Raw genomic sequence first — 23,609 nt, forward strand, 5'->3', positions numbered from 1 at the left:
CCCTTCTGTTTTTCGCGCTGCGGTGTGCCACCTGATGATATGTGGTGTTTATTGGCGCAAGTGCCATTTGATGGCCAAATAGCGCGAATTCATAAGACAAAGGATGTGAACAATGAAAATTAATTACAAGTGGTCGTAAGAAGAAAACTATGAAGATGTGGCATCAGCACGAATGCCTCGTCAGCGCCCTTGTGTCGAAGGGCAGCGAGGCAGGTGCTTTCCTTAGGCGTAACTACCGCAGCGGCAGCCTGTTAGGAGGCCGTGCTACGGAATGCCTGCGTAAATCACGTGAAAGTCATGCACATCTTTTAAAAACGAAAGCAATGATTGTTAACTAAAAACTGGTTCCCTACCTATGAATATCGATGGATGAAGAGGTACTTGCTGTAGGTAAGGTAATTTGAAATGTTTTCTACGAAGTGTCAAGTTCTTTACATTGAATTAAAATCTGAAGCACGGTGAGTGGTTCACCGCACTTCGCGCACATGGGTGGATCACCACCGGAGAGAATGTGTGAGTGTGTACTGTACGTGTGTCCTGTTCTTAGCATTGTAAATATTACTTCTGTGCGGTGTGACTTTGAGGGTGCCGGCCAATTACCCAGATCCGGCTTGATAGCGTGTAGTTTGTTTCGTGTGTGTGTGTATCCCATGTGCTCTGCCAGTAAGCCCTGAGCTTACTTTTAAGGAAGGGCTTCACGTCAAGTGGAGGAACGGAAATGAGTGTATTGGAGGCAGCGTTTTCGTGGGCGGATGCAGCTAGCTGATCCGCCAACACGTTTCCTTGTACCTCGCGGTGCCCTGGCACCAGGCAGACTACGACATGCTGTTCGAGTGTGTCGATCGTGCATAAAAGTGAGTATAGCGAGACAAGGACCAGATTTCTGTGTTTTTTCAGAGTTTTTAATACCCCTGTCACACGGCCACCACCGAACTTCGTTAAACTCCATCAATGTAAAACTCCATGAGGGAGTTAGACGGTGATGGAGTTGTGCCCATGTCACACGGCAATATTACGAGCTTCGGACAGAAGCCGCAAGGGGTCCATTAGGCGCTGCTGCACCTACGTCTGCATGCAATATTTCGCATCTAATCACGCTGAAAACATTCTCGATGGTATGTGTGATTATAAAAAGTACAATTTAATTACATCGACACAAAACTTTTTTTTTGTCTTTATCACATGAACGTGTACCTGCAAGCATGTTGGCAGTAATTTTGACAAGAGTGTTGGCAACACTGTACGTTTGTTTTGGTACGCGTCTTTTCTACGCGTACCGATTGTCAAACACGATGCAAGTTGTCGCCGAGCTCTTTGAAGTTGCGCTACCACCCAAATCACGTTGTCCTTTCCAATATCAGCTGGGTACAGGTCTCACGTCCAGTCCACGATGCCTTTGATGCGGATGGCTCCCACGACAGTCCGCGTGTACTGCCAGTACGAGTGCCGGCGTCGACGGAGAAGGAAGAAAACCCGCGTCACTCGACTGCTATGACTATTGGTAGTGCTGAAGTAGAATGAAGAGCACCGCAATAAGAAGGAAACGAGATGCACAGACGTAAACACAACGGTGCACACGGACTCGGGGACACTTATTCAAAATGGCGGCACGACGACTTTTCGCGAGGCATGATGCGGAGAGTATGTGCACTTATACGCGTTTTTTTTTTCCATTAAACTCAGGTTATGACTGGATTATGCAGTGAAATAACTTTCAATAATAATGAAATTCATTATTGTGTTGACTGCGGCTGTTTTGTGCTTGCGGTTTTTTCCGTAACTACAGATTACTGGGGACGAGAGTACTCCATTCCACCGTTAATGGAGATCGCCGATGTCCCTTTGCGAAACGTTCCGTTTAACTTCCTTGACGTAAGGGAGACCGTGTGACACGGACCGCATCTCCGTTGACGTAACGACGAGGGAGTTGCACGGAGTTAACGGGTGCCCGTGTGACAGGGGTATAAAACTTTTACCACACTTAAGCAATCCCTGTGTATAACGGCATTTCGTAGTTTTAATTGTTTAATGTGTTTGACGGCCGCAAGTATCGCGTAAGCTTCTTCTGTGAAGATGCTTGAATTAGGGTGCAGAATACGGGAATCGGAAAAGGATGGACCAACGGCCGCGTAGGACACAGAAGTATTGGACTTTGATGCGCCTGTAAAGAATTCTGGATAAGTGTATTTGATTGATTAGTGGAGTTTATTGGCGCAAGGGCCAGATGTGCCCAAAGAGAGCCAGAGCGATGATAATGAACTGTGCGTTACGCAGTGTGGATAAAACAGATGTGACGTGGCTGTAAATAGGTCTAAAAACAGTCGCTGTAAGTGCGTAAGATATACATAGAGTAGAATTATGGCAATAACAAATGATGTGTGCTATGGAGACAAAATTCATTAAAAATGATACGAATATCAAATAAAAACTTGGCGTCGAGCACTAGTGCCTCGGCAGAGCCCTTAAAACAAGGGCATGGAGACATGGCCTCATTGAAAGCTGCTATCACAGCGGCGTCTTCTGGACAGAGGATGCGCTATGAACTTGTTGGGCTAAAACATTCAATACTACATCTTTTCAAAAGCCAAGGACTGATTTTGCGTCAAAAAGCGGCTCTTCGCCGAGAAACATAATAGGATGTAGAGGAAGATTGTAGCGGTATGCTAAAGGAAAATATTTCTCTCTCTCTCTCTTTCAGCTTCCGGACACTCCAGGAGGACGTGGAGGACGGTTAGCCTCTCGCCACATCTACCACATGTAGGAGGTTCATCGCCAGTGAGCAGAAATCTATGGGTACCATGTGTGTGTCCTATTCTGAGGCGACAGAATAGGACATCAGTTCGCCGTGTTCTCGTAGCGGAGGGCCAGTACCTAACTGCGGCTTAATCAAGTGAAGCTTATTATTTATTTCTGTGTCCCACAAGCGTTGCCAGTGGCTTCGCAGTTTCTTACGTAGGAGGGGTTTTAGATCTGTTGCAGGGACAGTAGCGGTAGGGTTAATAGCGCGCAATATAATTGACGTGGCCATTTGGTCAGCTAACACATTGCCCTCGATGCTTCTACGGCCAGGTACCCACCAAATAGTAACATGCTGGTTGGACATATACGCTGTACACAGAACGGAACACAGCTCAATTATTACCGGGTTTCTGAATCTAAAAAGTGATCTTAATGCATTTACGACGCTTAACGAGTCTGTAAATATAATTGATTTTTGTATGTTTGATTTCCGTATATGCTTCACAGCCGACAATAGTGCATAACCCTCAGCCGTAAAGATACTTGTTTCCGGGTGCAGTACACCGGATTCCGAGAAGGATGGTCCGACGGCTGCATAAGCCACCCCTGCATGAGACTTGGAAGCGTCGGTATAAAACTCTACGCATGAGTAGTTGACTGGAGTTGTCGGAAATGCATTTTAATATGTGCTTCTGGTGCGTGTTTAGTGATCTCGACAAATGAGGTGTCACAATGTATAAGTTGCCACTGCCACGGCGTTAAAAGTTTCGCTGTGGGCATAGGACAAAGTTCTAGCAGTGGAACATCCATTTCCTCACTTAAGTTTCTTACACGCAACGAGAACGGCTTTCTCGCTGCGGGTCGATTATGGAAGAGGGTGGCAGCGGTCATATCGTTTGTAGTTGAATAAGAAGGATGTTTGTTGTTTGCGCGTACCTTTATAAAATATGTGAAACTACTATAGGATCGCTGTAGGTGAAGTGATCACTGATTCGACTCTACATAGAGGCTCTGGATCGGACTTGTCCTGAAAGCACCGGTTGCAAGTCGGATACCCAGATGGTGGACGGGGTCTAGGATTTTTAATGCGCTTGGCGTTGCGGAATGATAAATTATAGAGGCATAATCAAGGCGCGACAAGACAAGACTTTTGTACAGCTTCAAGAGGCACTTTCGATCACTACCCCATGTTGTACGTGATAGAAGCTTTAGGACGTTCATCGCTTTCAGACATTTCATTTTAACATATTTAATATGGGGTATAAACGTGAGCTTAGAATCTAAAGTGGTTCCCAGGAATTTATGCTCGCTGCTCACAGAGAGTTGGTCTCCCTTGATCGCAATACTTGATAGTGGCATTACCCCTCGTTTGTTGGAGAAAAGTACGCAAGTACTCTTCTGGGTGTTTATTTTAAAGCCATTCTCATCCGCCCATTTAGAGAATTTATTCATTCCAAGCTGCACTTGTCGTTTCCAGATAGACATATTGCATGATTTGAAACTCATCTGCACATCATCGACATACACGGAATCGCGCTTGGAATTACTGACTGCAGAAAGTTCATTTTTACAAGAGTGTGCAACTAATCACGCCCCCTTGCGGAACACCAGTCTCTTGGGTGAATGATCTAGAGAGAGCATTTCCCACTTTTACGCGAAAGGTTCGGTTAGACAGATAACTTTCAATTGTGTTTAACATGTTCCCATGGATGGGATGCCCATGGCGACAAGATCGCGTAGAATCCCGAATCGCCATGTGGTATCGTACGCTTTCTCTAAGTCTAGGAATACCGAAAGTACAAACTGCCTATGAATAAATGCATCTCTGATGTATGTCTCTATGCGAACAAGGTGGTCTATTGTCGACCTGCCCTCTCTGAAACCACACTGAAGGGGGTCTAGTATACTGTTACTTTCTAGAAAGTGAATGAAGCGCCGGTTTAACATTTTCTCATATAGTTTGCATAGACAGCTTGTTAACGCTATTGGCCTGTAGCTGGCGGCTAAGGACGGGTCTTTGCCTTGTTTAGGTACCGGGATGACTATCGCTTCTTTCTATAACAATGGAATATACCCAGCTGCCCACATGGTATTGTAGAGGGTTAGGAGTGTTTGTAGCGCTTCGGGGTGAAGATACTTTATCATTTCGTACATTATGCGATCGCCACCTGGCGCCGAGTTGTTGCAGCACGCAAGAGATGCCTTAAGCCTCACTGGATGCCTCACTGGATGGACGTTTACACTTAAGGGGCTGCCGCTCTTCGCGTTCTTTGAATCTTAAGAACGTTTCTGTATAGTGTGATGCACTTGAGACATATTCAAAGTGCTCGCCTAGGCAGTCCGCCTGTTCCTCCAGGCTCTCACCTCGGCAATTTACCAAGGGTAGGGGGTGTGACTCCCGACCCATTAACTTGTTTACCCTATTCCAAACCTTCGTTTCGTCGGTGTAAGAGTTTATACCGGAGATGTACCTATTCCAACTTTCTTTCTTTGCAAGACGACGCGTTCTTCTGGCTTGTGACTTAACCTGTTTGAAATTGACGAGGTTCTCAGCCGTTGGGTAATTTCGCAGTAATCTCCAAGCTTTATTTTGACTATTGCGTGCTTTCCGACAATCGTCGTTCCACCATGGGATGCGACGCTTATTAGTCATTCCGTTAGTTTGCTTAATACATTTCACTGCAGCGTCAATAATAAAACCTGTAAGGTATGCCACAGCATCGTCTATATTAAAATCAGCAATGTCATCTCCGTCTAAAAATCTGTTTTCTCGGAACAGTTCCCAGTTCGCTGACTTGGTGTTCCAACGAGGAATGTCAGGCGAGCATGTATCTTCTTTTGTTAACTTCAACATAATCGGGAAGTGGTCACTCCGAAAGGGGTTCTTGAGAACGGACCACTCCAGGTATAGAATTAGTGTACTCGAGACAATACTTAGGTCTATAGAAGAGTATGTGTTGTGTGTAGTGCTATAATACGTTGGTTCTTTTTTGTTAAGTAAACATGCGCCTGACGAGAACAGAAAGTGTTCTATTAGGCGTCCTCGCGCATCCAAACGGGAGTCGCCCCATAGGGGAATATGTGCGTTGAGATCACCGACGACTATAAATGGCGGAGGAAGTTCATCAATGAAGCTTTGAAATTGTGTCTTCGAAAGTTGGTAGCACGGAGGAATGTAAATAGAAGTAATTGTGAGTAGCTTACCGAACAGCACTGCTCAGACAGCAACTGCCTCAAGAGAAGTTCGGAGGTTTAATTGCTTACAGGCGACACCTTTATCAACTATTATAGCGACACCGCCCGACGAGGCGGCAGCGTCGTCACGGTCTTTGCGGAAGATGGCATATTGCTTTAGAAAGTTTGTTTGTGTGGACTTGAGATGTGTTTCCTGAACACACAGCACCTTTGGGGTATGTTTATTAAGAAGTTCTCTAATATCATCAAGATTATGGAGAAGTCCTCTCACATTCCACTGTAAGATCTGTGTGTCCATTTTAGATGTGTTTTGTGCTGTGTGCTCAAGTATGGAAAATTAGCTCACGAACCCTTTCCAGGGGCCGTGACTCGAGATTTTTCTTTTTTGGATCGGTCGACGGAGTCGCGCCGATCCTTAGGCGCTGGCTGCGCCCTCACGCTCGGTGTTGTGTCCATTGCCTCTTGCGAGGCGCTGGACACGCGCTCTTGCGAGCGCTGCGTTTGTTTCGAGGGCCTCGCCTCAGAAGACGAGACCTTCGCGCCCCCCAGCCCGGAGGTTGGTGGGTCCTTCTTGGATGGCGGAGCAGCACTGGCTGTAACCGCCGAGGGGGCGGGTGGCGTCACCGCCGGCTCACTGCGCGTGTGCCAGACAGCTGCCGGAAGCCGTCGTGGCGCTGCCCCCTGACGCGCCACTTCGGCAAAGCTGGTTTCTGGTAGGTAGGACACCTGCCTTCGTGCCTCCTTAAATGAAATGTTTTGTTTTACTTTATTTGTGACATTTTCCTTTTCTTTTTTCCATCATGGGCATGAGCGTGAGTATGCGGCATGCTCCCCATTACAGTTCGCACAGTGAAGAGAGTTTTCACAGGCATCAGATGTGTGTTCTTCAGCACTGCATTTCGCGCAAGTTAGGCGGCTTCGGCAGTTCTGTGAACTGTGGCCGAACCGCTGGCATTTGAAACATCGGAGAGGGTTTGGTATATATGGCCTCACTCGAAGCCTGATGTACCCAGCCTCGATGGAGTCGGGCAGTACACTTGAATTGAAAGTATCAGGTGCTTAGTCTCGATTTCTTTGCCATCACGCCTCATCGTAATTCGTTTCACGTTGATGACATTCTCTTCGCTGAAACCCTCCAGGAGTTCAGCCTCCGTCAGCCCTAACAAGTCATCATCTGAAACATCGCCACGGGTGGTATTCATGGTTCGGTGTGGGGTTACTATTAATTTGGTATCTCCAAATTTCACTAGATTAGGCAGTCTCTCATATTGTTTCTGGTCGCGGAGCTCCAAGAGGAGGTCACCACTTGCCATCCTCGATGCTTTATAACCTGGGCCGAAGATTTCCGTCAAAGTTTTCGAAACTAGAAAAGGTGAAAGTGTTCGCACTGGTTTGCCGCGTCCCAGGCAGCACAGCACATTGGTCCAATATTGTTTATACGTTGGCAAATGATGGCCCAATGATGGCCCATACAAACCACTATAAAACCAATGTTGGCAAGCCAGCCTACAAGGATGCCAATAATGGTCCATCTTTGCCAGCCAACATACAATATTGGTCGTGCTATTCTTTGAGGTTGGCAACAACGGCCCATGGTTCCCGATGTAAATACGATATTGGCAGAACCAGGCCGTATGGATGGCAATATTGGGCCAGCTTATCCGTTGGTAAAACAATATTGGTTAAGTAATGTCAGTAGATTGGATATATTGTCCAGTCAATCTGACTGGTTAAACAATATTGGACGGCCAATGCTACGCGCCGGACAATATTGTCCAGACTTACACGTTTTCGCTCCAATGTCTTAAACACTGGCAAGCATATGCATGATTAATCGGCAAGAATGTTTTTTCCCCTTTTACCATCACTGAGGGAAGGTTAGCCCGAATCGAGCCACCACCTGCATGCACGCTATTATGAAAATCACTTTGTCCGGCATCCAGCGCACCTCAAAGAAGATTTCTGGTTACTTATCACCCAAGGCGTGCGCAGGGTTCCCAATTAGGGGGGGGGGGGGGCAAAGGTTCGTCGCAGCGCGCCCCACCCTACTAAGAGGTTCGTCCGAATTAACCGGGTTGCGGACAGGTATGGCCGAATTAACGAGAGTGTGATGCCGTTAAACAATAAACATGCTTGCAGGGACCAGAGAACGCGTCCTAATTATCCGACTTTCCGAAATAATAAGTGTGGAATTAACGAGCTTTTACTGTATAAAGATGGCAAAAACAGTCCATCGTTGTCAGCCAACAAACAAAACTGCAAATTCCAATCTATAAGAAAGGGAACAATGGCGCACACAGGGTCTCGATTTTTAGGTTGGCGTTTAGTGTGGCACAAAATATATGCAAAATAGTTGGAGAAAATTCGTTTTACAGATGTTGAGCAATGTAAAATAAGTACCAAGTTCTCAACTGAGTTTTGCGCGCTGTTGGAAATACATCTATGAGAAAGGAAACACAAAACAAAATCTCACTTTGCAATGCTTGTTGAAAGTTAACGTTAATTGTGTGATACAGCCAGCGTATACATCGCCAAACAACCAAAAAACCCTACTTTTACATTGATTGAAGCTGTACATAGCGTTGACGAGTTAATGGAGTAGAATAGAAGTCATCTGCTTCGCAATGGGCCTCTGCGCTGGGTGCGTGTGCGGTGCGCAGAAGGCGCACCGCACACGCACCCAAATTATTCTCACGGCTTTATTAGCGGCAAACAATCAAAACATTTCATGTGACTTCAGCCACGCTGTGTATTTTCGTGTTTGCTACACGACTGGTTGAATTACAGGATTATAACTTCTTTGTGTGCGCGCTACAGCGACGTGCTGTCCAAGACTACGGTATCGCCCGCGGAATCTTTAAATGATCGATGAGTTATGTTTGCACTTTCAACGCTTCACAAACCAGACGTGTTCACTTTGAATAAATGTTCTCGGTGATCGGGAGGCCGGAGAAGCAGCGCGGCGCCATGTTTTGCTCCGGAATTCGTGCTCTCCTCGCGGCAGTGGGGCAGCGCGGTGGTCGCTGGTCATAAAACACTTGTCACTTGACGGCTGCTCCGCCCACGACGGTTCGCTTTCAATGCCTGTGACAACGAGGGGGGGGGGGGGGGGGTTGAGGGAGATGGCGGGAGACAACGGCAGCTCGGAAGATGCGTACGCGTTTCGGCCCCTTCTGGCCGGCGGCTATTCTTCATCAGTCAGTGGCGGTTACTTTCCCTCGTTCGGGCTCCCAGCTTCGGCGGGCGCGCGCCCCTCAGTATTCAGTCGAGAGTCATCGGGAAAAAACGGAGTCGGATACCGAGACAGGATGCCACGATTCTACGGATACCGAGATTCGACGGCGATGCCACAGTGAGAAGGCAGCTGCCCTGTTCTTCATCGGACCTGACTGTTTTGACTTTTGAAGAGCGATCCGCAGATGAGCGCCGATGTGTTCTGACAACTCGCAAACTTTCCGCCGGATTTTTGTGTTCGTATCGCGTTCAGTAAGTCGTTTTTCTCCTTCGTCGCATGTTTCTTTCCGTGTTGTTCGTAAGTGAAATGTGCGCTGCGCTTATTATTGTCTACATTACCGCGTAAGTTTTTTTAAATTTGCTAGTTTGTGAATACCGATGTGGGGGGCTTTATTGTGCGCTTCGAAGTAGGTTGGTTAAGTTCTCGCCCTCAGCGATGTTGTCAGCATTTGCGTGTGCTATTTTGTTCTTTTCTCGCGTTGTAGTGCGTCAGCTTGACACCCTTTTTTCATTTGCCCTTCGCCGCTGGATTCGCGCAAAGAAATGATGGATTTGTAACACACAAATTTTTATTAGTTGTGAAGTTGTCGCAGACTTTCAAGCTCTTGCCGCAGTCACCTTTTAATTAATAAATAGGCGATGAACTTTCTGGTAGTTCAAGGTGGTTATGGATCTCGGCTGTATCGAATGTCTGTTCACGTGTACATGTTCATTTATTTCATTTTGTATCACGCTTCGCTTTTCACTGACTTCCTTTTGAACCTTCGGTGAACTGACAAATCAAATAAGCGCTAACACCTAGGGAGGCTGTGTGTGTTTGTGAGTGGTCCTGCTTCCCCGATTTCTAATATAAGGACGTTATTGAAGGTAATTAGTGTAGGTTCTGTGCAGCTGTTATCTGCCAGCAAGCGGTCAGCAGAACAAAGCGCGAAATGCGAAATTATTTTCAAAACTTGCAGTATCTTTGCCATATGTATACATGCAGAATAAACTTGTGTGTACTCTCAGCTTTTGTACGCTGATTATCCCTGCTGCTTGCCTAAAAGCAAAAGCGTGGGCAACATGCATTTATTTACGTGCACAAAAATCTACCTCACGTTAAACTACACATTCAGTGGAAAATGTTTTCATTTCCAGCGTTAAACGCTGGAAATGAAAGAACGATGGTGCAGCCAACGATAAAGGCTGGCAAAAAATATTGGAGCTGCCAATATTTATACAATGTTGGCGATACGTACGACGAACAATGTTGGCTACAGCCATCCTTGCCATTATTGGCGATATGTTGGACGGACAATGTTGGCTACAACCATCCTTGCCATTATTGGAAAATCATTGGCATCCAATATTGGACCAATGCACATTTAGGTGTAGCAAACCCCCAAAAGCCAACGCAGGACCAATATTTCTGCCAATGTTTACCAACATTGTTCCGAGATTGGTCCAATGCCGGCGTGCTGCCTGGGGTGTGTCAGCGTGGATAACGTGGAATCGGGGGAAAGATACTCTCTGGTGACCAAAAAACTGGAAGACTTCGTCGGTGCGCACTCTTTTCTGAGGGCGATCAGGGAGTGGGGGGAAGGAACTAGCCATATGCAAATGTTTAATTTTCGGCAGCAGCGCCAGCTACCCACCATGGAGTCCTACAAGGGGACGCTGCAGAGTCTGTAAGCACAGGCCCTGCAGGCGCCAGCTGTACGCCACCACTATAACCGAATATGGTGTATCCAAGGTAGGATAGCCACACAGGGTTAATTAACCCTTGCCGCCAGGAAACACGGAAGTCAATGGAAGAGAGTAGAGGACAGGAAAGATTTAAAGTAAGAGAAAAGACGAAGATGTGAGGGGAGAGACAGGAAAAGGCGACTGCCGATTCCCCCGGGCGGGTCAATCCGGGGGTGCCGTCTACGTGAAGCCGGGGCCAAACGGGTGTGTTGCCGCCGCTGGGGGGCCTTAAAGGTCCAATCACCCAGCATTGGCTCAACCCCCAAGATCCCCTTTTCCCCGGACACGGCAAAGCCACGCACGGCTAGGCGTGGGAGGGGGTCGAAACCCCCCCGTTATCTCGGGTCCGTGGTGTCGCTGCGTGTTTCCGTAGCCTAAACGGTACACAAGCGGAAGTTCCGGTTTTGCGTGGTTTTATAATAAAAAAACTGGTAAAGGGCGAACACGCTAACTAGTGCTACGTCTGAGTACAATAAAAGAAATCATTGCTTTTTGTACAACAAGAAAAGCCTTACGATAAACTCCTGTTTATTAATGTTTCGGCTATAGCGTTTGGGTGGCCCTCTCGTGACGGCTGTCGGGGAATCCTTTTGTTGCCGTCAGCTAGGTGACCTAGGGACGAAATCTCCAATTTTTGGCGGTGCTTTTTGGAACGGTCGCTCCACCGGCTGATGCACGCTCGAACTACTTGAACGGGCTTGGGCTTTCGTCTCCTGTCTCTACACCGACGACGATGACCGCGAGTCGGGCAGCTTTCGTTTCGACAACGTAGTACGCGAACCGGTGCTCCGTAGCGACTTCGTCGTGGCTGCCTCGAACAACATCTGGACGTCGAAGGCGAGGATGCTGCATTGCGCTGCCTTGCCACAATTGAGTAAGTAGTGATCTCCATTATTGCGAGCTTTGTCTCTGTCAGCTAGAAATGCCGAGTCTATCAATTGAATACCAGAAAGCGTGACAATATGCTGTCGTTCTTACGATGTGGATTCGGAGCGTGATAAACATTTCGAACTGGGGCACAAGAGGCTCACCAACGATCGCTGCGCGAGCAGGAAATGTTTGCTGCGCGAGTGAGTACCGACCGTGAGTTTTCATGCACTACAGTTCGACATGGTTAACTTGAACGAACTCGTCCAATTTTCCTCTTGGCCTAAGTGATTACTACTACGGATATTATCTGACCAACTAGTAGGAAATGCGCTCACTTTCGCTAATTCAAGGTAAATTCTTACATACCTTGCCCTGCGGTGATAAATCGTATAATTCTGTTGGGCGACGGGAGCATATGAAGACCTGGTATTTGTAAACAAGAAACAGCTAAAGAAGCGACTTAGCGTTTTATTCTAACGGTGCGGTGGGCGATGTTTAGTTCTCAACTTCGCGATTATTGGTACTGTCGTACAGTCTGAATCACGCTTGTCTGCAGTGCTCAAGCGGATGATTCGGCCGCCGTCTTTTTCACGGGTGCGCCGAGAGTGACGCCACAATGATACCACGGTCATACGGCAAGATGCAAGAATTGGAATGTATGTACCAGAGAGTTGGAAAAACACCAATATTTTACTGATACAAAAAAGGGAGACTTGAATAACTACAGACAGATCAACCTCAGCATTGTACAAAATATTCACGAAGATAATTTCGAATGGGATAAGAGCCACACTTGACTGTAAAGGTACCCTGAAACGGTTTTTGAAATTTTGTCGGCGTTCAGGTTACAGCATCATCAAATCATTCGCACCACGAATTAAACGACGCACCGTGTATCAAGGCAGCTACGGGCAATTATAGTTATACCCTTCTTCTTGCCACTGCTTTGCCTCCTCAACTCGTATAATGCCATAGCTGGCGGCCGCAACGCACTCGACGGGTCGAGCTCCATTGAGTGCGCTGTTGGCAACAGAGACCAAGTGTGCGGAGTGGTTGAGATCTGCTCCACCACGTGCCAGCACACGACCAGCTGTCCTTATTTTATTCTCCTGTAGGGCGACAATCTGCAAAGGCATGCGGACAAACAAAAAGTATTTGAGAACGATCATCAATCAGTGTAGGTCCTGTAATTTTTCATGTCCCTGACGTCCCCTTTCTTATGAATCAAGATCATGTTGGCATTCTTCCTAGATTACTGTCCGTTGTCTACAAGCTATTTACAAAAGTAATTGCTAACAGAATTAATACGACAGAGTTCAATCAGCCAAAGGACCAGGCAGGATTTCGTACAGGCTTCTCAACAACAGACCATATTCATACTATCAATCAGGGGATAGAGAAATGCGCGGAATACAACCAACCCCTATACACAGCCGTCATAGATTACGAGAAGGCATTCGATTTGGTGGAGACATCAGCAGTCATGCAGGCACTGCGGAATCAAAGCATCGACGAAGCCTATATAAACGTAATGGAAGAAATCTACAGCGGATCCACAGCCACTATAGTCCTCCATAAAGACAGCGACAGAATGCCAATAAAGAAGGGCGTACGGCAGGGAGACACGATCTCTCCAGTGCTATTCACCGCGTGTTTACAGGAGGTTTTCAGGGCCCTAGATTGGGAAGAATTAGGGATAAGATCTAATGGAGAGTATCTCAGTAACCTGCGATTCGCTGATGACATTGCATTGATGAGTAACGCGGGAGACGAATTACAGCTCACGATTACTGAACTGGATACGGAAAGTAGAAGAGTAGGTCTGAAAATTGATATGCATAAAACTAAAGTAATGTGGAACAATCTCGGCAGAGAACAGCGCTTTGCGATAGGTGGCGAGACACTGGAAGTTGTAAAGGAGTACGTCTACTTAGGACAGGTAGTCCTAAGTAGAATTGCTCGTCGAAACATGGAAGCTACTCAAGAGGAACACAAACATCGCTGCAATAGTAAACAATGTGACATGGCCTTTCATGCCAAAGATGATGTCTTACTATGGGCCCTGGTTCGAACGTCGGGACTTTGCGAGAAATTTCTTCAACAGTACATTGGCTCATACACCGTTCTACGACAAACTTCCCCAGTGAACTATCTCGTCACCCCACTTCAGTCCATCACTGACCACCGCTGTCGTAGCACGGAAATTGTTCACGTCCCCCACATCAAGCCTTTTATTACTCGTTCAGCCGATCTTTGAGCTGTGGCCAGGCTGGCCGCTTCGAAGAGGGGGGAAATTAGTTCTCACTTGTACATAGCCATCATCATCTCTATTCTTCTTTGTGTTTTGGGCTGAGGCGGACACTGCAGAATAAGCAGTTCTGTTGACGTCTGGTCTGGTCTTCCCGTGTTGTCCAGTTCATTTATTTTTAGCAGTGTTTAAAATACCGCTGGCGTAAGCAGCCAGAACCATCTAGAAAGCAGCCCCAGAACAAAGCAAGGGAGGTGAATGACGATAGCCCATGGCATGCGCCAGTGTGCGCTGTGACGTGTCTGTCATTGACATCGACTACACTCTAAGAGAAAATCAAGTATTTGGGGAGTATTTCCGTCACGCAACTATAATCGTCATCCACCTCGCGCTATCACCGCGGTCCCGGCATTCCCAGTCACGAACGGCACGTGCGTTATCAGTGTGGCATAGAATTCTTAACAGGAGAGTGACGAAAGCCAGGTTTTCAAGAAAGAAAACGTGAGCAAGCCAGATGACGATTATAGTTGTGTGGCAGAAATACTCCCCAAATACTCGATTTTTTCTTAGAGTGTGTACTCGCAGAACAGGTGAACTGTCACAGTGAGCTTGAGCAGCCACTAAATGCATCGTACCAATGATGTCACGAGGTGTTGCTAACTCAGGCACTCGTGCTTAGTTTGAAACCATATTAAAATGTGTCCAAGGCTATGTCCAATACATGGTCAAAGGTACCTATGTATGTGCAAGAATGGGACCTTTAAGTGGCACAATCAATCAGTGCACAGATCTTGTTGGAAAAAAATGTATTTCCTTGCTTCAGCATTCTTCAAAACACAAAAGCGGCTGGCTGCCAACATCTGCAACCACACCGCTGTGGGGCATCCATTGTTCTCCAATGACACCCTATTATGCTACTACATATGGGCATTGTCACTGAACGGTCACATGCATAAAAATAAATGTTAAAAATTTGCTAAAAACTCCGGATAACAAGCTGCTGCCCAAAGTCAACATGCACTATGTGCCCACGCATACTGCTGTTGTCAAAGTTGACGTAAAACATGGTTTTATTTCACAGCCTTGGGAAATAGTTTTAACGCAATAGTATTAAAGAGCTTGTATTGCAGAAATTCTGGCGTCAGCATCGTTGGTGGTGACCGAAAAATCAGCGTTGTCCGTGTGCGAAAATTCGAGATAGATGCAATTAAATAAATAATTAAAAAAATCTTCGGTCCAAATGAGGATCGAACCCAGGCCTTCTGTGCGGCAAGCAGGTGTCCTATCACGGAGCCACGTCAGTGCTTGAAACTGCTTCGTAAAAAACGCTACAGAAATGTCAAGTAGTTGGAGTCTCCTTAACGCATGTAATATTGCGTGACAGAATCATAGAATCGCACCTGGTGTCAAAACATGAGAATGGTGCAATGGTGGTCTAAAACTTCCCACCCATTACAAAGTGTGCAGGTGTGTGTGGCACCTTACGCACACCTCCATATGTACACAGTGGGTACTTTGCTGATTTGCAAAAGGAAGAATTATGGCGTAGTGGGCACTTCGCAACTGTACTTGCAAAGTAGGCATTCTAGCATAGTTTGAAACGGCCAATGTTACCCGCACAGACAATCCTTTCCTTGCGGCACGGTTGAAGGCAATGCGCACGGGCCTCGATTACGCTATCGCGTTCTCTTGAAGGCATAACTCAAGCATCCTCCAAGTTTTTTAGAATGCTTATTCTGGTTATGGCTTTAAATTGTAAGTTCTTAATTGGTCTTGGGCACCTTGGTTCAGTAAGTATGCTCGGTCAATATGAATTTTAGAGCCTGGACATACACTTTGAATGATGTCTTCAAATAAAAATAAAACAAAGCAAATTTTCTACATTGTAATCTTTATTGGCATTTCAGGAGCAACACAGTAGGATGACCAAAGGATGTACCACTTCACGACGGAAATTGTATGTTCAAGAATTGTTTCAAAATGTACAGCAAGGAAGATACTGGGATTCTTGTCGCACCATCAGCTGTTCAATATCTGCAAGCTGGAAAGGTGAACAGACACTTTCATGTAAAAATGACCATGCACGCGCTCTGGTGCAAGCTTGTTCAGCTGTGGTAGATAGAACAGCACACAACCTTACTCTTCATGTGCCAGCCACAGAAATGAGTACCATCATCAGATCCACCAGTGAAAGCAATTTTTCTAGCAGCCTGCATATCAACAGTCTCCTCATTTTACTCGATCATCATTGCTCATTCCTCTACTGTTTATGTGTGCGTTTACATGTTGGTAATCATCACTGTCTAAACAGATCGTAATACTATGGTGACTTAGCACTTAAAAAAAGAAAGAGTTCGGAGGAGAACAAGCTAGAGAAAGAGAAGCACTCTCATTGCTTGTTCCCCTCCCGATTCCTTTTTTTTTATTCTCTAAATCACGATTGTATTGTGGTTTGTTTAAGCAGTACAAAATGACTAGCCCACCAACAAGTGTCACTCAATTATGTCATGCCCCTTGGTAGCTTGGAAGATAAGGTGTCATGCTGCTAAGCTTGAGGTTGCAACAACACCCGTGCACTTCGATTTAGGTGCACGTTGACGAACCATGTGGTCCATGTGATGCCATATTGTCAAAATTAATTTGGAGTTCCCAATTACGATGCACATGATGATCATCAGTTTTGGCGATTACACTTGAACCCCTTTGTAAAAGACACCACCGTGCCCAACATCAAAATAGGGGTTGATCAGAAAATGAGAACATTGTACCCTGCTTATAAGAGACACCTTATATGAGAAATAACTATTCCCAGGTGTGTGTTTCTTATAAAGGGGTTCAGCTGTATAAGGAATGCCCATCTATTCAAGTGTGTGATCACATGAAAGCAAGAACCCTCATGCTGCACATGGCATGGATCATATGTGGCATTTTCTTTCTAAAAAAGGCAAGTCCACAGCAGAACTGAGAAAAATGCAGTTGTTTGCTACTGATTGTATGGTCGAGCCTACTCTTAACAATTTCCAGTCAGTGCATTAATGTCACCAAGTACTCCAAAGCTACATTGCAATTAATATCTAAATAGCCGGTATCCAGGAGTAGAATTTGGATTTGGCTGTTATACATGCGTCAGCAGTAATTACAGATTTGTCACACCAGGAGCATGACACTGCGCCTTCGGAAGTGCGTGGAATTTCTTTCTGAAGCTTCTTGTCGTGATTGCGAACATGTGAGCACATTAAAATCTTTTTTTAAGCAAGTTGGGAAGTTGCTTTCCATGGAATGTTGCTTTTAAATGGTTTTTTGTGTGGTACTGTTTCGATCGCTTCTAGAAATAAATCAATACCCAATTGCTTAATTTTGCTGTCTTGCATTTCAAATGTACCATCTTGGAGTGAAAGCACGATACCAAACCCACTAGGTCACACTAAAGCCCTTCCATCGCGTTTGCTGCCGTTTTTTTAAATAGCACTATCCATTGTTTCGTTGCCGCCGCCCATTTCTGGTTTCGGAGCTCCCGGAAGGAAGTTCTTGAGCCACTTCTTTCTGCTTTTTCCTTCCATCTTGTTTCTGCACGCGAATGTGCACACGTGAGAAAGCAAATACAATTTCCTTCTCAGTTTCGCAAGTGTTGTTTTGTGGTTCGTCTCAGAACTGCGTGCCGCCTAGTGAGTTTTTGCTCGGTGTTTCTGCGTTGCGAGGGCATGGGCGGGCATGGGGTGGGTGCACCAACCAGAAAAGCAGCAGAAACATAATGGCAGCACTTCGGCTTCCGCTGGGTGGGGTACCGATGTAAAGGGAGAGGGGGAGGATGAGTTGGCACTACATAACCTAGCCGGCGGAAAGCGCATGGAGGGGCTTTAGGTCACACCTGTAGATGCGAAACGATTGATAATTGTGACTGGATGTAATAATTACCTTCTTATTAACTCCAATAAAACTAAAGCAACATTTTTCAGAGCAAAAAATCAAGCTATTTCTGTCAGAGCCACACTTACCTTAGGAGGGAATGCCATAGAAATTACTAACACAGAATGCTTGGAGTCTACTTTAATGAATTCATGCTATGGGATAGTCACAAAGAACATCTTCAAAGTAAGCTTGCACGTGTAGTTGGCGTTTTGAAAAAATTCCAGCATCTATTGCCAGAAAAAGGCAAAGCTTACGTTGTACCGAGCCCTGTTTGAATCACACTTAAAATACTGCATATTGGTTGGGGAAGTTCAACAAAAACAAATATTAGTAAACTAATTTCAATGCAGAAAAAATGCGCTTAGAGCGATTGCTGACGTGCCTCACAGAATGCACTCTGAACCACTGTTTACCACCTATCATATGCACTTAAAGGGGTACTGACACGAATATTTTCAGTTGTTTTTTTGGCGTCAAATGAAGGGTCAAGCCCTCAAGAGCCTAGAAAAGGTGGTGCTAAGCGCGAGTGCGCCCTGAAAAAGTAATTACAGTATGTTTTTAAAAGCTAGTTTCAGTTCGTACTGTACCCTGACGTCACAACACAGTATGAGCTTCTTGTCACATGCTTGCACAATATATAGTGACGTTTCCACGGTCGCTCCGCACCATGGCTCCATTGGTGACGCACAAGTGGCCATCTTGGAAGTTTTGGTACCTAACGTCATCACAACTAGCCGGACTGCTGCGTGAAGTCACCGGAATTTGTACTGTAGCCTGATGTCAAGCTAATGTCGATGTCAATAGGTGCGCCATGGAAAAATTAATTTTAATATCAAATTAAAATACCTTATCGGCATTTGCTGAGCTTCACACTTGCTCAGAGCCATCTATGTATACAGGAGATTTGTATAGCAGAGTAAATTCGCCTTCGAGAAAAGGTGTCAGTACCCCTTTAACCAACATGTACTATTGCGCGGCCGAGTGCTCTGCAAGCTTGTACAGCGGCGCCGATCACAGCGTACTTTCGAGTTATCGGGAGAGAGTTTGGCTGCTCGTGCGAGCACGCATCGCCCCCGCCCTTGGTTGCTTTCACCCTCGAAGTTATCATTTTCGAAGCTGATATCACCTCAGGGCAAAACAAGGGCGAGGATGAAAGCAAGTGGAGGGGATGCGCGCTCGCCGGGACAGCCAAACTCTCTCCTGATAACTCGAACATATGCCATAATCGGCGCCACTGTACAACCTTGCAGAGCATTCGGCCATGTGCTCGCGTGATGTAGCTCATACTGAGTGCAATAGTACCATCATCGTCTTTTACAGCTCTACAAATCACAGATTGAACACGGCATATTGTTCCTATGTGAAGTCGCTAACCTCCACACCAACATTCTTTACTACCTTACAAGGCACCACGAGTACTGGTCTGTGCCTCACCCATGTACTAACTACGGCTTTCAAGCCCTGCCTTCTTTGCTTAACAAGTTTGTATTTTCTCACACCTCGATACGCGAACATTCCTTTAACTCTCTTCGAAACTTCTTCCGTTAATGTGTGCATTTACCCACCACCTTAATTATATTTTGTGTACGCAACTGTATTTGAATATATCTGGAGATATGTATTTGTAGTATTACGCATTTTATTGTGCACCGTGTTTTTTCTGCTATAACATTAGCCTGTGCTATTTCTGTTTTCGTGCATACCGCAGTACCGATGTTTACGGGGGAAAGCGAACGTCAAGCCGCGACTGTGCGGCTTTCTTTCCCTCCTCCTCAGTCATGTATTTTTTTGTATGCATGTCTGAAATAAAGACTCAGACTGTAATTATGAGGGCTCCGGAGATGTTGATCATCTGGTGTTCTTTAACGTGCGTCCTGCCACGGCTGCCTAGTGGTTATGGTGTTCAACTGCGGACCTGAGGGTCGCAGGATGGAATCCTGGTTGCGGCGGCCACATTTCAATGAAGGCGAAATGCTAGAGGCCTGTGTACTTAGATTAGGTGCACGTTAAATCAGGTGGTCAAAATTTCTGGATCTCTTCATTACGACGTCCCTTATAATCATATTGTGGTTTTGGGACGTAAAACCCCAACAATTATTATAGTGTTGTTTAATGTGCACCTAAATCTAAGTACACAGGTCTCTCACATTTTTTATTCATCAAAATGTGGCCGTCACGGCCAATTCGACCCTGCAACCTCTGAGTCCGCTGTTGAGCACCATGACCACTAGACTATCATGATAGGTTGTATACATAACTGCACATTTGTGCATATGTTGATCAATGTATATACCATGGTAATCACCCAGTACCTTCAGTGCCAGGCCAATAAACCAGGCTAACATCTCCAAGACCATAGAAAATCCCTATTTTTCTATATAACTTATAAAAGAAATAATAGAACAGATAGACGGTTCTGCACAAATGCATTTTTGCCTGGTCCTTGTGATTACAGGTTGTCTAAAGGCTCTAAATATTCGCTTGGCGGACAATTTCATTCGTGAAAACAATCTGATTGGTTTCCATTGTGGTGTCACTGTGAATAAATGAGTAAAGGCCACCCTATTTCGCGGCGTTTTTAGTTGTGCACGCGTACGTGCTAATTTATGCACCGGTAAAAATAAAGCAAATTAAATGTACGTCTGTGTTTTTCAAACCACCGCGTTCATGTCCGCTCGAGATCGCCGGCTACAGCTGCTGTCCGCATGGTCGTAACTGCGCACTTGTGCTGAGCAAACAAAAGTTGGTCTCTGTCATGGGTGCACCGAGAATACAGCAATGGTTGACGCCAGTACAGTAGCGACAGCAGCCGGTGGGACGCCGAGAGGTCTCTGCAGTGGCACGATTCTCAATGGCTTCTTGCGGTGCAGAACACATGTCAACGCCATGTTTAGGCAGTTTATGCTATCACGGGCCCATCTGATGGCGGGTCATTAAGCCAGAAGCTGTGCTCTTCTTGCACGAACCAAGCAATATGCTATGCGCTGTGCAACTGACGATGAGGACGAACGAATGCGATCAGAATCCAGCGAAAAGTGAACATAGAGACAACGAACGACAGGAAGCTGCGCTAGTTCGTATGAATCGATCGCGAAATGAGGAAATTCGTCGAACGAGAACAGTAAAGACGACGCGTCGTCTGGTTCTCTCAGGTCCGTGTTTGCGCAGCTCACGTGCCATTCCCACATGCGAGGACAGCGGTAGCCGTGAAAGCAAAACATATTCGCCTTTCTACGCGGGCCGCGTAAGACCGTGCAGGATGCTGTGGCGTTTTGCTTACCTTTGATGACCAGTAGGCAAATTGTCGTAGACCAAATATCGATGCTTGACTTTCCGGATGATGCTAAATATCATCACCACCCATATATATCCATATATTTTTCACAATGTCATGAACAACAGCGTCAAGCTTGGAAGTTGAAAGCATGCGGAGTTCAAAAATGTAAACAGGAAGCCGCCATGCACTTGCCGCAGGAAGCAGGTGGCGCTACGCACAGGAAACCGAAACCGAAATCGGGATTTTTGAACGCTTTTCATCGGTTCGTTAGCGGAGACCAACCATAAATTCCTAAAAAAAGAGGACTTTTTCTCCATGGAGACAAAATTATTACTGTGTAAAATGCTCCTTGGCCATTTGGCTGAAATCAAGGCGTGGAACAGAGAGAACTTGGTCTAACTTTTTCACCCTTGCTCAGGCCTCGAAATATTTTGATCTGCAGAAACCGGCCGTTGAAAAAGAGGGAAAATGTCGTTGAAATATGCGACGTCATGCTCAATGGCAGTTGGCATTTCGGCGCGAAGTTCAAAAATTCGACCTCGAACCTCTTTTTTTTTTCATTAATCCACTTGTCGCCGCAAAAGCAAAAAGAAAAAAATACGACTCACTAAAAAATCCGTTTACGCGCTTGTGAAAGATTATGACAATAAAAACATTACGAGCTACCACGCTACAAAAATAGGCATAACTTACTGTAAACCACAAATATTGGCCCTCAATGTCACGACCGTACCCAGGAATTTTTTTTTTTTTTTTGGGGGGGGGGGGGTGGTTTGTGTGTAGAACGGCTAACTTTAACAAGTGGTGGTACCCCTCAACACCCCCTTAGTTACAGCCCTGCTCAATGTATTATGGAGAACACAAACACAATGCTGGTGTTAAGTGATCAACTGGTTACTTTAATTAAATTAAATTAGATTTTAAATTAGTAGTTGCACCGCGCGAAAGCAAAATTATATCACAGAGACATAATGTTTCACTTATGAAGAGTGCTTTATTTTTTACAATAAACATAGTTTACACAATTTAACTAAAATTGTTCGAAGGAACAACACCCAGCCTTCAAGGACGCTTACACAAGAGAACGTAATTGCACACAACCTGGGCGGCTTCGTATATGCACGTCTATGTGCTTCGCTGAGCATTGTTCTATGTTCCCAGCGTGCGTGTTCATGCAATTCCTTCTTGTGTACGCATCCTTCAAGGCTGGATGTCGACGTTATTTTCAACAATGTACGAATAGTCCCAGCATCAACCTCTTCAATAAAATAATCGTTCCGTTTACCGTGAGACATAATAATGTAAATGCACTCATACATAAGAGAATATCATTTGACACCTGAAGAACTAAAGAAAGCATAACAAGATCGTTAGTGCTTGTATGATTATACAGTGACAAAGTAACATTACTGAAATCATGTCCCTCCAAGAAAGACCAGCACATACATCATAAAAACGGTAATCTTTCTATGAAAAAAAAAAATCGCAGCTTGCACAAAGTCGCGCAAGGCTGGGTTACAGCAGAGCTGGTGGGCACCTGCTGGTCCTGGCTTGGCTAGGCTTTTACACTTTCACCTGTCTCTTTCCCACCCCTTGCCATACTATATTGTACATCACTATGCTTGCTCTCCTTTTCCTTTTTGTCTGTTTATTTTTATGTATTTCTTTCTTTCTCTAGTTCTCACATCCTCTTTCTTTCTATCTCCTTCTCACTCTACTTATTATTCTTTTTTTTCTTTGATTCTCTTTCAACGTTTCTTCCCTTTGTTTCCATTTGTCTTTCTTTCTATGCTATGCTTTCTACCCTCCTCCTTTCCATCTTCCTCAGCCTCAATTCCTTTCTCATCCCTTTGCTACACTATACTATACAAGCCTATGCTATGCTCTGCTAGAGTTCCTGGATAGCCGAGTGGTTATAAAGCTCGCCTTCGAATCGTGGGTACGGGGGTTCAAATCTCGCCTCGCCGAGAATTTCTCTCTACTTCTTCTCTCACCCATCGCAGTTGTTGCATCCCACGCCGGACAAATCGGCACACATATTCTGGGAGCAAAGCAGAAGAGGACAAAGAGCACATGCCAGTTCGTGATGTCGATAATTTTATATCTATGGCACACAGCAAACCTCAAGCATCACAGCTCTGCTGTAAAAGTTGCAAATGGAGGGTCATTTCAAGGCCTCAAATTTGAAGCATAGCATCTGTAGCAGCAACATATTTACCGAACATTCATCGTACTTTAGTACTTGATATAAACACTACAGAAACTGACAGCATGATGACACAGCAAAGAAGAGACAATCACCCTGGCACCAATTGTGTGTTGCTGCTGCCCCAAGCTGAGATTTACAGAAGAATACAAATACCGTCATAATGATGTTTGTCAACTAAAAAACAGCTGCAGTCCTTTCTTTCC

General features: G+C 45.5%; 1 long non-coding RNA gene across 1 annotated transcript; it reads right to left on the bottom strand.

The window, feature by feature from the left end:
* Positions 1 to 15,786: 15,786 nt before the first annotated feature.
* Positions 15,787 to 21,409, bottom strand: LOC119377391 (uncharacterized). Its single transcript, XR_005180808.2, has 3 exons — positions 21,201 to 21,409; positions 18,007 to 18,187; positions 15,787 to 16,052 (listed from the first exon to the last, which is right to left on the bottom strand). It is a non-coding gene; the product is annotated as an uncharacterized LOC119377391 (long non-coding RNA).
* Positions 21,410 to 23,609: the final 2,200 nt, after the last annotated feature.

This window comes from Rhipicephalus sanguineus, unplaced genomic scaffold (genome assembly GCF_013339695.2).
Source record: "Rhipicephalus sanguineus isolate Rsan-2018 unplaced genomic scaffold, BIME_Rsan_1.4 Seq452, whole genome shotgun sequence".
Classification (NCBI taxonomy): domain Eukaryota; kingdom Metazoa; phylum Arthropoda; class Arachnida; order Ixodida; family Ixodidae; genus Rhipicephalus; species Rhipicephalus sanguineus.